A 14,017-nucleotide genomic window follows, 5' to 3' on the forward strand; every position below is an offset into this window, starting at 1 on the left:
TGCTTTGGTTAGGCCACTTTTGAAGTCCTCTGGTTTCTCCTTTTGAGAAAAGCTGGGAAACTGCCACAGCTTGGTTACTATGGAAACCAAAATACACAACAAACAATTCAAGGTCCCCTCAGGAAACAGATGGCAGGCTCAGAATGGGTGACTGAGGAGAGTTTTAAAAAGTGGAGGATTAAGGGAACCAATAAGAGAAGTAACTCACCCCTAAGACTATAACCCTAGACCTGAAGGAACAGGGAGGAAGAGGTTACCAGGCCCCGATGTGTCCTGTCACTGAAGGAACCTGGCCAGTCTCAGCCATGGCATGGAGGGAGCCAGGAAAACAAATGTCAGGACCACTAGCCTTCTGCCCAGAGCTCCATCCAGCACCTTCCATTAGCCAAACCAGAAACCAAAAAGCAAGCAAACCCCCTAACACCAGACCATACATGTCAGCTCCTGGGAGCAAAACCAGTTGGAAAGTGTGTAGGGTGGATTTGATGAGCCAACAAAAGACATCCACACAATGCCAAGCCGGTGTGGCTCTGGTTGAGCGTTGACCCATGCACCAAGAAGTCGCTGGTTCGATTCCCGGTCAGGATACATGCTCAGGTTGTGGGCCAAATCCCCAGTGTGGGGCGTGCAGAAGACAGTCAATAGATGTTCTCTTTCATCAATGTTTCCATCTCTCTCTCCCTCTCCCTTCCTCTCTCTAAACTTAAAAAAAAAAATGACATTTCCACAAGATCAAAAATTGGCTTGACCAAATGATAAAGCTGTCGGTATTTAAAATCTATACAGTTTTATCCCAAATTTATTCAGACATAAGCCTCTAACTGTTCCTTCTTGACCAGCGTCTGTGATCTCACCTAGACTTCCAACCATTGGCAGTAACTTAATTAAAAATCTCCCAGGAGAATACTGCACAGCCTACCTCCTCATTGATCATAACCCCACACACACAATGACCCATCTACATTCTCAGTTTTATTTCCCACTACTTCTCTGTACATACTGAGATTCAGGTAAACTGGATTGTTCACAGTTCCCCAATAATGGCTTTGTTTATGTCACTTATCCATTTATTTATATACTCTTATCACTCAGAATGTAATTTCACATTTAAGATTCATTCCAAATTTGACCTTCTCTATAAACTTTGTTCTAATTGTTTAAGTTGGTTGTAATCTCTTCCTCCTCTTTTATAGGGCCAGGCAAACTTCTATTGCCTAAGCCTCTGTTCTTCTTATCCTGAAATGACCTTTTGAAGCCCCCAAGGTGCATGACCTCACCCCTAGCTCAGAATGTCTTATATCCCTCACCCCCCCCCCCCTTTCTATCTGAACATCTCCTGCTTGTGGGGTCTCTGACTCTCTTATGTATGTGTTGTTCCTATATATATGGATGTATTAAAGTTGGTTATTTTCTCTTGCTCATCTGTCTCATGTCTATTTGATTATTAGAGCAGCCAGAAAAACCTTGCGAGTAAAGGAAAAATTGTTCCTCCTCCACAATGGTATGAGTGTCCCTCACCCTTGTACCTCTGTCCCTAACCTGATGTCATCTATATCATAGGCGATCACCAAAGCCTTTGTGAATTGTATTCAATGTTTGATTAAAGATTTAAAAGAGCTCCTTCAGCTATTTCAATGAGCAAAAAAACAAAGGATTTAAAGTTACAGGGAGTAATATTTTGAGGAAACGTGAGATTTTATAATAACTAATCCTTAAATGGTTTTACCCTCGGCTCCTGCTGAACAGGAATGTGATTTGAGATTATATATTTACAGAGTAAAATTAGGTCGTATCATACCCCACATTAGCTAACTGGTAGTATTACATATCATGGGAATTGTTTTATAACCCAGAAGTTCCCATTAACTTTAGGAATATATATATAATCAAGGGGACATACCAGGTTTACTCAACCATTATATTTTAGCCTGAGAAAATTCTGATTCAGAAAAGGGGACAAAGAGACCTTCACAGAACCAGGACCTATCACCAAGTGCCAGGATTTATTATTAGACTCTGTCCCACTAGATCATCTGTGATTCTTGGCAGGCAAGTGTCACACCGAAGACTTTCAATTACAATGACTAAAGAAAAAAATTTTGTAAGATTTAATAAGCACGCAGCTTCTTTAATGGTCTTTTGTATTTGCTCAGGCAGTTCAGATACTGCCATCACAGCATAAAACTCCAGACTCTTTTGAACATATTTCATGCCTCTTTATAATGACCTTATTAAACAAATCAGTTTTTTGGCAAAGCAAGGCTAAAAATATTAATCTTACAGTGATTTGTGATGTCCAGTGACCAGATAATGCAGAATACATGCTTCTGGAATTGCCAACCTATTGCAATACAGAGAGAAAAGGTGCAGGAAGAATAAAATCAAGATATTTATCTTACCTGTGACAGATTTATAATCTATATGTACAGACCATGTGAACCCAGGATTCAGCAGTGAATGACACATAACAGCTCATAACCCAGAAGCACAATTATATTAAGCAGAAGGGTGATCATTTAGAGTTAGAAGAGTAAGATTCGAGTCCTGGTTTTCCTCTCACTCACTGGGCATTTTCAGAATGGTCACCTAATCTCTCCTGGCTTCGGGGTCCTCTTCTGGAAATAGCACTTGCTTTGCTGAGACATTTCAAAGTGTGAATAAGGAAATAATGTGTGCAAACAAAAACTTACTAATCTGTAAATCTGGTACATGTATGTTCATTCACTTCACAGACATTTGTTGGAAGCCCACTATGTGCTGAGTACTATCCCCAGCACCACAGGAGATGAAAATTTTAAAACTATAGTTATTCTCCTCAAAGTGGTCAGTAAAGTGTGGTCCGATAAAAGGAATGACTGGGAACCACAAGAGCTGGGGTGGTGATGGCACCGTTGTAATAATCAGGTTATTAATGAACAAGAAAGGAGCAAAGAGGAGACAAGATGATATAAGCACACCATTTGTACAGTTTTGCCAGGAAGCTGCATTTCACTCTCCGGTCTACTCCCCACAGATCAGTGGGGGAAGAGACGACAATAGAAACATGCCCGATAAGGTTTGGGTGCTGTGGGGAGGTGCTTACCTGGCAATCACACCAGGAAACAGGTAATTGGCCAGAATAGGCATGGCCACCACAAGGGTAAAAAATCTGATACTTAACTCCTAAACAAAGGGAGTTCTCTCTCTTGGCTCTCTCCATTGCTTGCCCATGCTCCTGGCTCTCATTGCAGGGGGAGAGTTCCCCTACATTTTCCTGCATGGCCCACAGCCAAGTGGACTCTACACAATGAACTCATGGATGTGATTAGCCTGATGCTTGATGCCACACCCGACTCAACTCCACCATGAAATGGAAACTGTACACTGCAGTGCCCTGCTTCTAGCTGTGCTGAATTCCCAGCTACTCTCTTCCAGGACAGGACTAAGGGAAATGGGACTTTGTAAACCAAGGAATATAACTCCACCCAAATTAAAATCACTCATTCTCCCATGCAAGTCTTAGAAATTTCTTTTTCTCAGACTGCTGTAATTTGTAGAAGAAATAGGAAGAAAAATATAACCACATTAAACAAAAATGGCAACAAATAAGTACATATCAATAATCACCTTAATGTAAATGCATTGACTGCTCCAATAAAAATAAAAAAAAAAAAACCACAGAGTAGCTGATTGGATAAGAAAGCATGACTCACCCTGGCCAGTTTGGCTCAGTAGTTGGAGTGTTAGCCTGCAAACCAGAGTCTCGGGTTCATTCCCATTAGGGGTACGTACCAAAAAAAAAAGAAAGAAAGAAAGCATGACTCATATATATGTTGTCTACAAGAGATCTACCTCACAACAGACTCACATAGGTTGAAAGTGAAGGGATAGAAAAAAAAATCTTCCAAGCAAACAGAAAGCAAAAAAAAAGCTAGGGTACCAATACTCATATATGATAAAATACATTTCAAAATGAAGGCCATAACTAGAGAAAAAGATGGCCACTACATAATATTTAAAGGATCTATCCAACAGGAAGATATAACCTTGGTAAACATATATGCACCCAGTATAGGAGCACCAACATATATTAAAAATCTTCTGGAGGACTTCAAAGGAGAAATCGATAGCAATACAATCAAAGCAGGGGACTTCAACACCCCACTGACATCACTGGATAGATCCTCTAGACAAAAAATTAGCAAGGAAACAGACACTCTAAATGAAGCACTAGACCAAATGGATTTAATAGATATCTACAGAGAACTACACCCCAAAACTACAGAATTCACATTCTTCTCAAATGCACATGGGACACTCTCAAAGATAGACCACATGTTAGGACACAAACTAAGTCTCTATAAGTTCAAGAAGATTGAAATCATATCAAGCATCTTCTCAGATTACAGTGGCATGAAACTGGAAATCAAATGCAACAAAAACATGCAAAGACATTGGAACACATGGAGGCTAAAAAGCATGTTTTTGAACAATGAATGGGTTACCGAGGAGATTAAGGAAGAAATTTAAAAATTCCTGGAAACCAATGAAAATGAACACAGAACAACACAAAATCTACGGGATGCAGCAAAAGCAGTTCTGAGAGGGAAAGTTCATAGCACTACAGGCCGACCTCAAGAAACAAGAAAAATTTCTAATAGAATATCTAACCTCAGAACTTAAAGAACTAGAAAGCAAACAGAAAGAAAACCCAAGAGCAAGTATAACGAAGAAAATAGTAAAGATAAGAGCAGAAATAAATGACATGGAGACCAAAAACTAATTCAAAGGATTAATGAAACAAATAGCTGGTTTTTCGAAAAGATAACAAGATTCATGGAACCTTAGCTAGACTAACAAAGAAACAAAGAAAGAGAACCCAAATACACAAAATCAGAAGTGAAAGAGGAGAAGTAACAACTGACACCAAAGAAATACAGATTGTTAACAAATACTATGAATAATTATATGGCAACAAATTCAACAATCTAAGGAAAATGGACAAATTTCGAGGAACACACAGTGTCCCAAAACTGGACCAGGAGAGATAGAAAACTTGAACAGACCAATAACAACTAAAGAAATTGAAAAGGTAATCAAGACTCTCCCAGCAAACAAAAGCCGAGTCCTGGATGGCTTCATGCAGGAGTTTTACCGGACATTCAAAGAACTAACACCCATTCACCTCAAACTATTTCAAAAAATTCAAGAAGAGCCCTGGCCGGTTTGGCTCAGCGGTTAGAGCGTCGGCCTGCGGTCTGGAGAGACCCGGGTTCGGTTCCCGCTAAGGGCACGTACTTCGGTTGCGGTTTGTCCCCGGCCCTGGTTGGTCGTGCGGGTGGCAGCCACTCGATGTGTCCCTTTCACATCGATGTTTCTCTCTCTCCCTCCCACTCTGTCTGTACAAAAATTGGAAAAATGTCCTCGGGTGAGGATAAGAAAAATAAAAATAAAAAAATAAAAAAAAAATTCAAGAAGAAGGAAGTCTTCCAAACTTATTTTATGAGGTCAGCATAATTCTAATTCCAAAACCAGAAAAAGACATTACAAAGAAAGAAAACTACAGGCCAATATCCCTATTGAACATAGATGCCAAAATTCTGAAAAAAATACTAGCAAATCGAATTCAGCAATACATCAGAAAAATTACTCACCATGACCAAGTGGGATTCATCCCAGGGATGCAAGGCGGGTACAATATTTGCAAATCAATAAATGTGATACACCACATAAACAAAATGAAAGATTAAAACCACATGATCATATCAATAAACACTGAAAAAGCATTCAACAAAATCCAACACCCATTTCTGATAAAAATGCTCCATGTCTTTATGGGAATAGAGGGATCATATCTCAATATAATAAAGGCCATATATAAAAGACCTACAGCCAACATCACACTCAATGGGCAAAAACTAAAAGCATTTCCCTTAAAAACAGGAACAAGACAGGGATACCACTTTCACTACTTTTATTTAACATAGTACTGGAAGTCTTAGCCACAGCAATCTGACAGGAAGGAAAAATAAAAAGGATCCAAATTGGAAAGGACGGCGTTAAACTGTCATTATTCGCATATGACATACTATACATAGAAAACCCCAAAGACTCCATCAAAAATCTACTAGACTTAATAAATTAATTTGGCAACGTAGCAGGATACAAAATTAATGTCAAGAAATCCATGGCATTCTTATACACCAATGATGAACTCACAGAAAGAGAAACTAAAGAAACAATCCCATTTATCATTGCAGAAAAAAAAAAATTAAGATACCTAGGAATAAACTTAACCAAAGAAGTAAAGGACCTATTTGCAGAAAACTACAGAACATTGAAAAAAGAAATACAGGAAGATAGAATAAAGTGGAAGCACATTCCTTATTCATGGAGTGAAAGAATTAACATCATTAAAATGTTCATATTTCCCAAAGCAATCTATAGATTCAATGCAATACCCATCAAAATACCAATGATATATTTCACAGAACTAGAACAAATACTTCCAAAGTTCATATGGAACCAAAAAAGAACCCGAATAGCCACAGCAATCTTGAAAAGGAAGGACAAAGTAGGTGGGATCACAATACCGAATATCAGGTTATACTACAAAGCTACTGTAATCAAAACAGCCTGGTACTGGCTCAAGAACAGGCACATAGACCAGTGGAACAGAACAGAGAACCCAGAAATGGACCCAAGACTTAATGGACTCAAGTAATATTTGACAAAGGAGGCAAGCGCATACAATGGAGTAAAGGCAGGCTCTTTAATAAATGGTGTTGGGAAAATTGGACAGCTATATGCAAAAAAAATGAAACTAGACCACCAACTTATACCATGCACAAGAATAAACTCAAAATGGATAAAAGACTTAAATGTGACCTGTGAATCCATAAAAATCCTAGAAGAAAATGTAGGGAACAAAATTTTGGACATCATACACAGCAGAATTTTCACTGATACATCACTAAAGTAACAGAAACAAAGAGAAAATGGACACATGGGACTACATCAAACTCAAAAGCTTCTGCACAGCAAAAGATACAGTCATCAAAATGGAAAGCCAACCCACTGTATGGGAGAGCATAATAGCCAATGATACATCAGATAAGGGGTTAATTTCCAAAATATACAGAGTACACATACAACTCAAGAAAAGAAAGACAAAGAACCCAATTAAAAAATGGGCAGAGGAACTAAATAGACACCTTTCCAAACAGGACATACAAATGTCCAAGAAACATATGAAGAAATGCTCAACATCACTAATCATCAGAGATGAAAATTAAAACAACAATGAGGTATCACCTCACACCTCTCAGAATGGCTACCATCAACAAATCATCAAACAACAAGTGTTGGCGAGGGTGTGGAGAAAAGGGGACTCTAGTACACTGCTGGTGGGAATGCAAACTGGTGCAGCCACGATGGAAAACAATATGGTGTTACCTCAAAAAATTAAAAATTAAACTTCCATTTGACCCAGTGATCCCACTTCTAGGAATATACACTAAGAAGCCTGAAACACCAATCCGAAAGAATATATGTACCCCCATGTTCATAGCAGCACTATTTACAATAGTTAAGATCTAGAAATAGCCCAAGTGTCCATCAGTAGACAAATGGATAAAAAAGCAGTGGTACATATACACAATGGAGTACTATGCAGCTAGCTGTAAGAAAGAAAGATCCCTTGTCCTTTGAGACGACATGAAGGGACCTGGAAAGTATTATCCTAAGCGAAACAAGCCTTGCAGAGAAAGACAAATATCACATGATCTCACTTATTTGTGGAATATAATGAACTTAACCATCTGAGGAATAGGGTAGACCCAGAGACGTGGAAGTAGGGTACAGACTGACAACCCTCAGAAGAGGGATGGTGGGGGGAGGGAAGAGATAACCCACAGAACTTATATGCATGTACGCATAACCAATGGACACGGACAATAAAGCTGGGGACAGGGTGGAAGGATGGAGAGGAGGGTGTCAATGGGAAAAAAAAAAAGGAGAAACATCTGTAACCAAAGTAAATTAATTTAAAAAATGATATAGAAATTTCTTTTTCTCAAGATACTGCAAGAACCCCACTCCCACTAGCAATGGAGAAACTCCACGTTTGTTATTCTCCGATAACAGTGAGAGGAATCAAGAAAGGAAGGTGAGACCAGAGCCCTCTAGGTCTTGTAGGATATGCAGATGATAGACAGCTGGAGCAACAAAAAGCTTTTTCACTCAAAGAAGCAGTCTCTCCTGGAGATGGGCAAGTCTGGCATTTTGGGGTTGCAGGCCCTGCCTAGGAGAAAGAAATTCAACTGTGTGTTTATTTCTTTAATAAATATTTTTCCTTTATTGATTTCAGAGAGAGAGGAAGTGAAAAGGAGAGAGATAGAAACATCGATGAGAGAGAACATCAATTGGCCACATCCTGCATGCCCTCCACTGGGGATCAGGCCCATAACCTGGGCATGTGTCCTGACCAGGAATCGAACCAGCAACTTCTTGGTTCATGGGTCGATGCTCAACCTCTGAGCCACACCAGCCGGACTGTGTATATATTTTGAAATCAGGATTACTGAACTCAACCAATGCAAAGTAAAATGGTTAAACAATTATTTACTTACATCAGTAGGAATGCTTTAAGGTAAATTCATAGTAAGCAAAAGAATTTGCTGACTGTGCTTAAATTTGGAGAGGTCCCTACTTTTTTAGGCAAAAGGAGTTAATCTCAGAAATGCGAGTGAATATTGAGAAGATAGTATAAGGGGTAGATTTAGAGGACATATGTGGCTCGGTTCCCCTAAACTGGTAAATAGACTATCTCTACTGCTATTTCCCATCATTTTCCATAAGTATTGTCTGCCTAGAGCCCCCTCCAGGAGAATGCTAAGGCTTTATCTGAGCTCAGTGGGAGAGTCTGCAGAGACAAATCATTGATGGTTGCCTTGGGCACTGGATGGCAGAGCAGGCACTCAAGCCTTCTCTTTGTCAGCCCTACTTACACCTGCCCCAACTCCCTCCTGAGATCTGAATGTGAACAAGTGAGGTTCCGAATAATGGCTGAGTGCGTTCCCTATCTATTTCACTAGATTAGGTTCAACAAAGCAGAAAAGACTTCATCTGAACCATCATATTCAAAGGTGTTCAACTTAGCTTTTAATGAAACAAACCACTGCTTTCATTAGAACCTCTCAGTAGTCCAACAAAAAATAGATGTTTTGCTTTCACAAGGATGACTATCTGAAGACAGAGATAAAGGGACGCTCCTGACCTTGAATAGCTCAGTCTACTGGGAGAAAAACAGTGTGAAACATAATCACAGAATAAACAGCATGTTTTATAACAAAATTTTTCAAAGTGTTCTTTTCCCCTACTTTATTTCGGTTAATTTGGACAGTAGCACAGAAAAGGAACATGAAATGCATTTTCTTATCTCCAGACAAAATCTACATACAAACATGTTTTCTAATGGGTCCTCTAGCAGCGGAGAATTAATCAGCAGGAGTTGGTCCAATGCACAATCACTTCTCAGTGAGAGGGCCCTCCTCCTCTGGCCCCATCACTCCCAAATTCCTCAGTAATCTCAGCTCCAGAGAGAGCTGAGATACCTCACTGCCCAGGTGTGAACTCCTCAGGCATAAAAACTGTATGAAAATTCTCCATGAGAGAAGCAGCAGGGTATAGATAAGTAGAGAAAAGACCAGTTAAAGGAGCAGTGTTTCCAAATAAGTACATTTTCCCTCTTCAGAATCAAGGAGGCAAAATTTCCAGAGACCCCAAAAACCTACACCAAGGTGTGTTTTCCAATTCAGGATGATGCTGCTTCATGGAGCAGGGGCTGCACAGGAGGACATGAAACAGGATAAAGGACAAGTTAAGAATCAGACAAGGAACTGATCTGGCCAAACTAGCAACTGCCAACCCATTCAGTTTCCCCAGCGGCCGGAGACTGGCTGTGACTGGGCAGGGAGCTGCCAGAGACCAACTACAGCTGCTACCTGGTATTCTTGGGCCAAACAGAAATTGCACTTTCTTGGCCTCTGGCTGAGACTGGCAAGTGGGACCTGCTGCAGAGAACACCTGTCTCATGTGGAGGACAAAGACGGACCCTGGTGGCATGCCCAAAGCACAGCCCTCAGAGGATCCCCTGTGTTCAGTCAGAAATAAATTTAAACATCACATGCCCTAGGGCTGGAAATGTTTCCTGCCCTTCAGGAAGAAGAGAAAAGACAAAATCTCAGAATAAAATACCCTTTCTAATGAAAGAACAAATGCAGACTACTGCCACTTATTGCTGAAAATCTACTAAATGCCAAAAATTTTGCTAGGAGCTTTACACATGTGTTCCTTGTTTATATGTTTGATTAACCCCACTGTGTTCATGAAAGATAGAAGGTGACAGAGGGTAAATAACTTGTGCCACCCACAGTCAATAGCGATTGACTTAGGATCTGAATCTAACTGTGTAAATGACACTACATACTCTTTATTTCTTATGTTGATTCAAGTTACTATCTATGGTTGTTTTTGTTTTGTTTATTTTTTTCATTTCACCCTGAAGAATTTCCTTTAGTGTTTTTATTATTATTTTTTTAATCCTCACTCAAGAACATTTTTTTCTATTTTTTGTTCAGATAGAGTGGGAGGGAGAGAGAGGAAGAGAGAGAGACAGAGAAACATCGATGTGAAAGGGACACATTGAGTGGCTGTCACCCGCACGACCAACCAGGGCCGGGGACAAACTGCAACCGAGGTAGGCGCCCTTAGCGGGAACCGAACCCGGGTCTCTCTGGACCACAGGCCGATGCTCTAACTGCTGAGCCAAACCGGCCAGGGCTCCTTTAGTGTTTTTAGTAAGGCAGATCTGTTACTAATAAATTCTCTAAGTTTGTGGTGTTTTTTTTAAATATCTAAATGCCTTAATTTCTCATTGATTGTTTCACAGTACTTTTACTAGGTATAAAATTCTAGGTTGACAGTCTTACTGTTTCTCCAACATAGACTATATTCTAGACCACTTGGTCATGGTGCCTAATCTCAGTTGCTAGTATTTTATTGAGGATTTTTGTGTCGATAGTCATAAGATATATTGGTCTGTAGTTTTCTTTTCTGCTAGTGTTTTTGTCTGGTTTTGATATCAGGGTAATACTAGTCTCATAGAATAAGTTAGAAAGAGTTCCTCCTCATCTATTTTTTGGAAGAATTTATGAAGAACTAGCATTAAATTCTTCTTTGAATGTTTGGTAGCATCCACAGTGAAGTCATTTGGTCCCAGGTTTTTATTGTGGGAAGTTTCTTTTCATTACTACTGAAAATTCTTTCTAGATTCAGACTTTCTTTTTCTTCCTGGCTAGTTTAGGTAATGCCTTTTTTTCTAGAAATTTTTCCATTTTATCTAGATTATCTAATCATTGGAGTATAACTATTCATAGTATTTCTCTACCATTATTTATACTTCTATAAGTTTGGTAGTAATGTTTCCTTTTATTTTACTAATTTGATTGTTCCTATATTTTCTTGGTCAGTCTAGCTAAAGATTTATGTATTTTATTGTTCTTTTTGAAAAGTCAACTTCTGGTTTAATTAATATTCTCTATTGTTTTTCTATTTTTTATTTCATTTATTTCTATTGCAATCATTATTATTTCTCCTACACACTTGAGTTTTATTTCCTCTCTTTTTCTAACTTCTTAAGATAGAAGGTTAAAATATTGATTTAGATCTTTCTCTTTTTCTGACATAGGTACGTACCACCATGAATTTCCCCCTAAGCACAGATTTAGCTGCATCCCATAAGTTTTGGTGTATTGTATCTTCATTTTCACTCATATCAAAGTGTTTTCTAACTCCATTTCTCCTTTGACCTATTGGTTATTCAGTAGTGTATAAATTTCCACATATTTGTGAGTTTCCCAATTTTTTTCTGTTATTGAATCCAATTTTAATTTATTGTGATCAGAGAACATATGTTGTATGATCACAATTCTTTTCAATTTATTGACACTTGATTTATGGTGTAGCATAAGGCCTACTCTAGAGCATGCTCTATGTATGCTTGAGAAGAAAGGGTACTCTAATGTTGAGTGAAGTCTTCTAGAGATGTTTGTTAGGTCTGCTTTGTGTATAGTGTTACCAAGCCTCCTGTTTCATTATTGATCCTCCAGTTGGTTTCTCTATTTATTATTAAAGTAAGGTATTGAAATCTCTGACGATTATTGTTAAATTCTCTATTTTTTACTGAATTCAATCAGCCTTTGCTTTACTTATTTTAGGATTCCTTTGTTAGGTGCATTATATGTTTATGATCATTATAATTTCCTAATGGATTGAACCTTTTATCATTATAAAATACCCCTTTGCCCAACTGGTGTGGCTCAATGGTTGAGCATCGACCCATGCACCAAGAGGTCACTGGTTTGATTCCTGGTCAGGGCACATGCCCAGGTTGTGGGCCCAATACCCAGTGGGGGTATGCAGGAGGCAGCCAATTGATGTTCTCTCTCATTGATGTTTCTCTCTTTCCCTCTCCCTTCCTTTTCCTCTAAAATCAATAAAGAAAAAAAAATGTTTTAAATGTCCCTTTATCTCTAGTAACATTCTTTTTAAAGTCTAATTTGTCTGATATTAGCATAGTCACTCCAGGTTTCTTTGAGTTGCTGCTTGCATGATATATTTTTTATCCTTCCAATTTTAATCTATGTATATACACATATCTTTGTATATACATGTAATCTATGTATATACACAAAAAGTATTTTTGTTATAGACAGCATATAGTTGGATCAATGCTAATAATTTCTGCATTATGATTATATTGTTTAACTCATTCACATTTAATATTGTTATTGATATTATTGCATTTTTGTCTGCCATTTTACTCTTTATTTTCTATATGTCTTAGGTTGTTTTTGTTTCTCTGTTTCTCCTCTACTGTGTTCTTTCTCATTACGTGAATACTTACTTGGGGAACATTTTAGTTTCTTAAATGATTTTTTTCAAGTAAATTTCTTAGTGGTTGCTCCAGGGCTTTTCACATACACTTTAACTTACCAAATCTATTTCAGATTTATTCTAAATTAATTCCGAAGAGATGGTAGAAATGTTACTCCTATGTAGCTCTATTCCCTTTTATCCTTTTCTGTTCTATTACTGTTGTATATATTATATCTATATACATTTACAGATCTGTCAACATATTGTTATAGTTTTTATTTCATAAAATTTTGTCTATTAAAGAAGTCGAGAAAAGAAAGAAGAACGATTATCTATTTATAGTTTGTTACATTTACCATTTTGTTTATCATTTCTGATTGTTTTCATTTGTCCCATGGGTTTGAGTTAGCATCTACTATTATGTCTTTACCCCTAAGGTAGAGCCTCCATCCTATGGTTAGGGGTCATGGGGAGGTTGTGAGCCCCTGACCCCTAAGCCACAATCAGCAAGAATGTAACCTCTTCAATTTAGAATTGGAGAGATGAGAAATGCTAGCTGGCTGTCTTTTTCAGTGAGACAGGTAAGCTTTTATTGAGAGGGGAGACGATATCCCGTCTTCTTCACTATACCATCCCAGAATACAGTTTTAGTCAAGCTAAACTGGGGGAAAGGTAATGAGGGAGAGGTTCACGGTTCAAATACCACAGACTCTCATTGTCCCTATAAAGCTTTCATAGATTTTCTTGCATAAACTAGTTATTCATCTTATATCCCTGTAGGATTATTTATTGACACATTTTTGTTAATAATTTTCACCAGCTTTGCTTATTTGGCCAAGGAAAGAGTCTGTAGTGTCCCTCATGCTGTCATCTCAAAAATGGAACCTCTCCTCTTATATTTTTAATGTTGTTTTTGTCTTTAGGTACATTTCCTTTTTTCTTCTTATTCTATTTATCATTTATTTATTGCTCTTTGGTTTGATCATATTAAAATTTTTTTAATAATTCTACTCATTATTCCAAAGAAAAACTTTTATTTTGACTAAACATCTACTTTTTATTTTGTATTTTACTAATTTCTGCATTTATCTGTACAGAT

The sequence above is a fragment of the Molossus molossus genome, unplaced genomic scaffold (genome assembly GCF_014108415.1).
Source record: "Molossus molossus isolate mMolMol1 unplaced genomic scaffold, mMolMol1.p scaffold_m16_p_15, whole genome shotgun sequence".
Classification (NCBI taxonomy): Eukaryota; Metazoa; Chordata; class Mammalia; order Chiroptera; family Molossidae; genus Molossus; species Molossus molossus.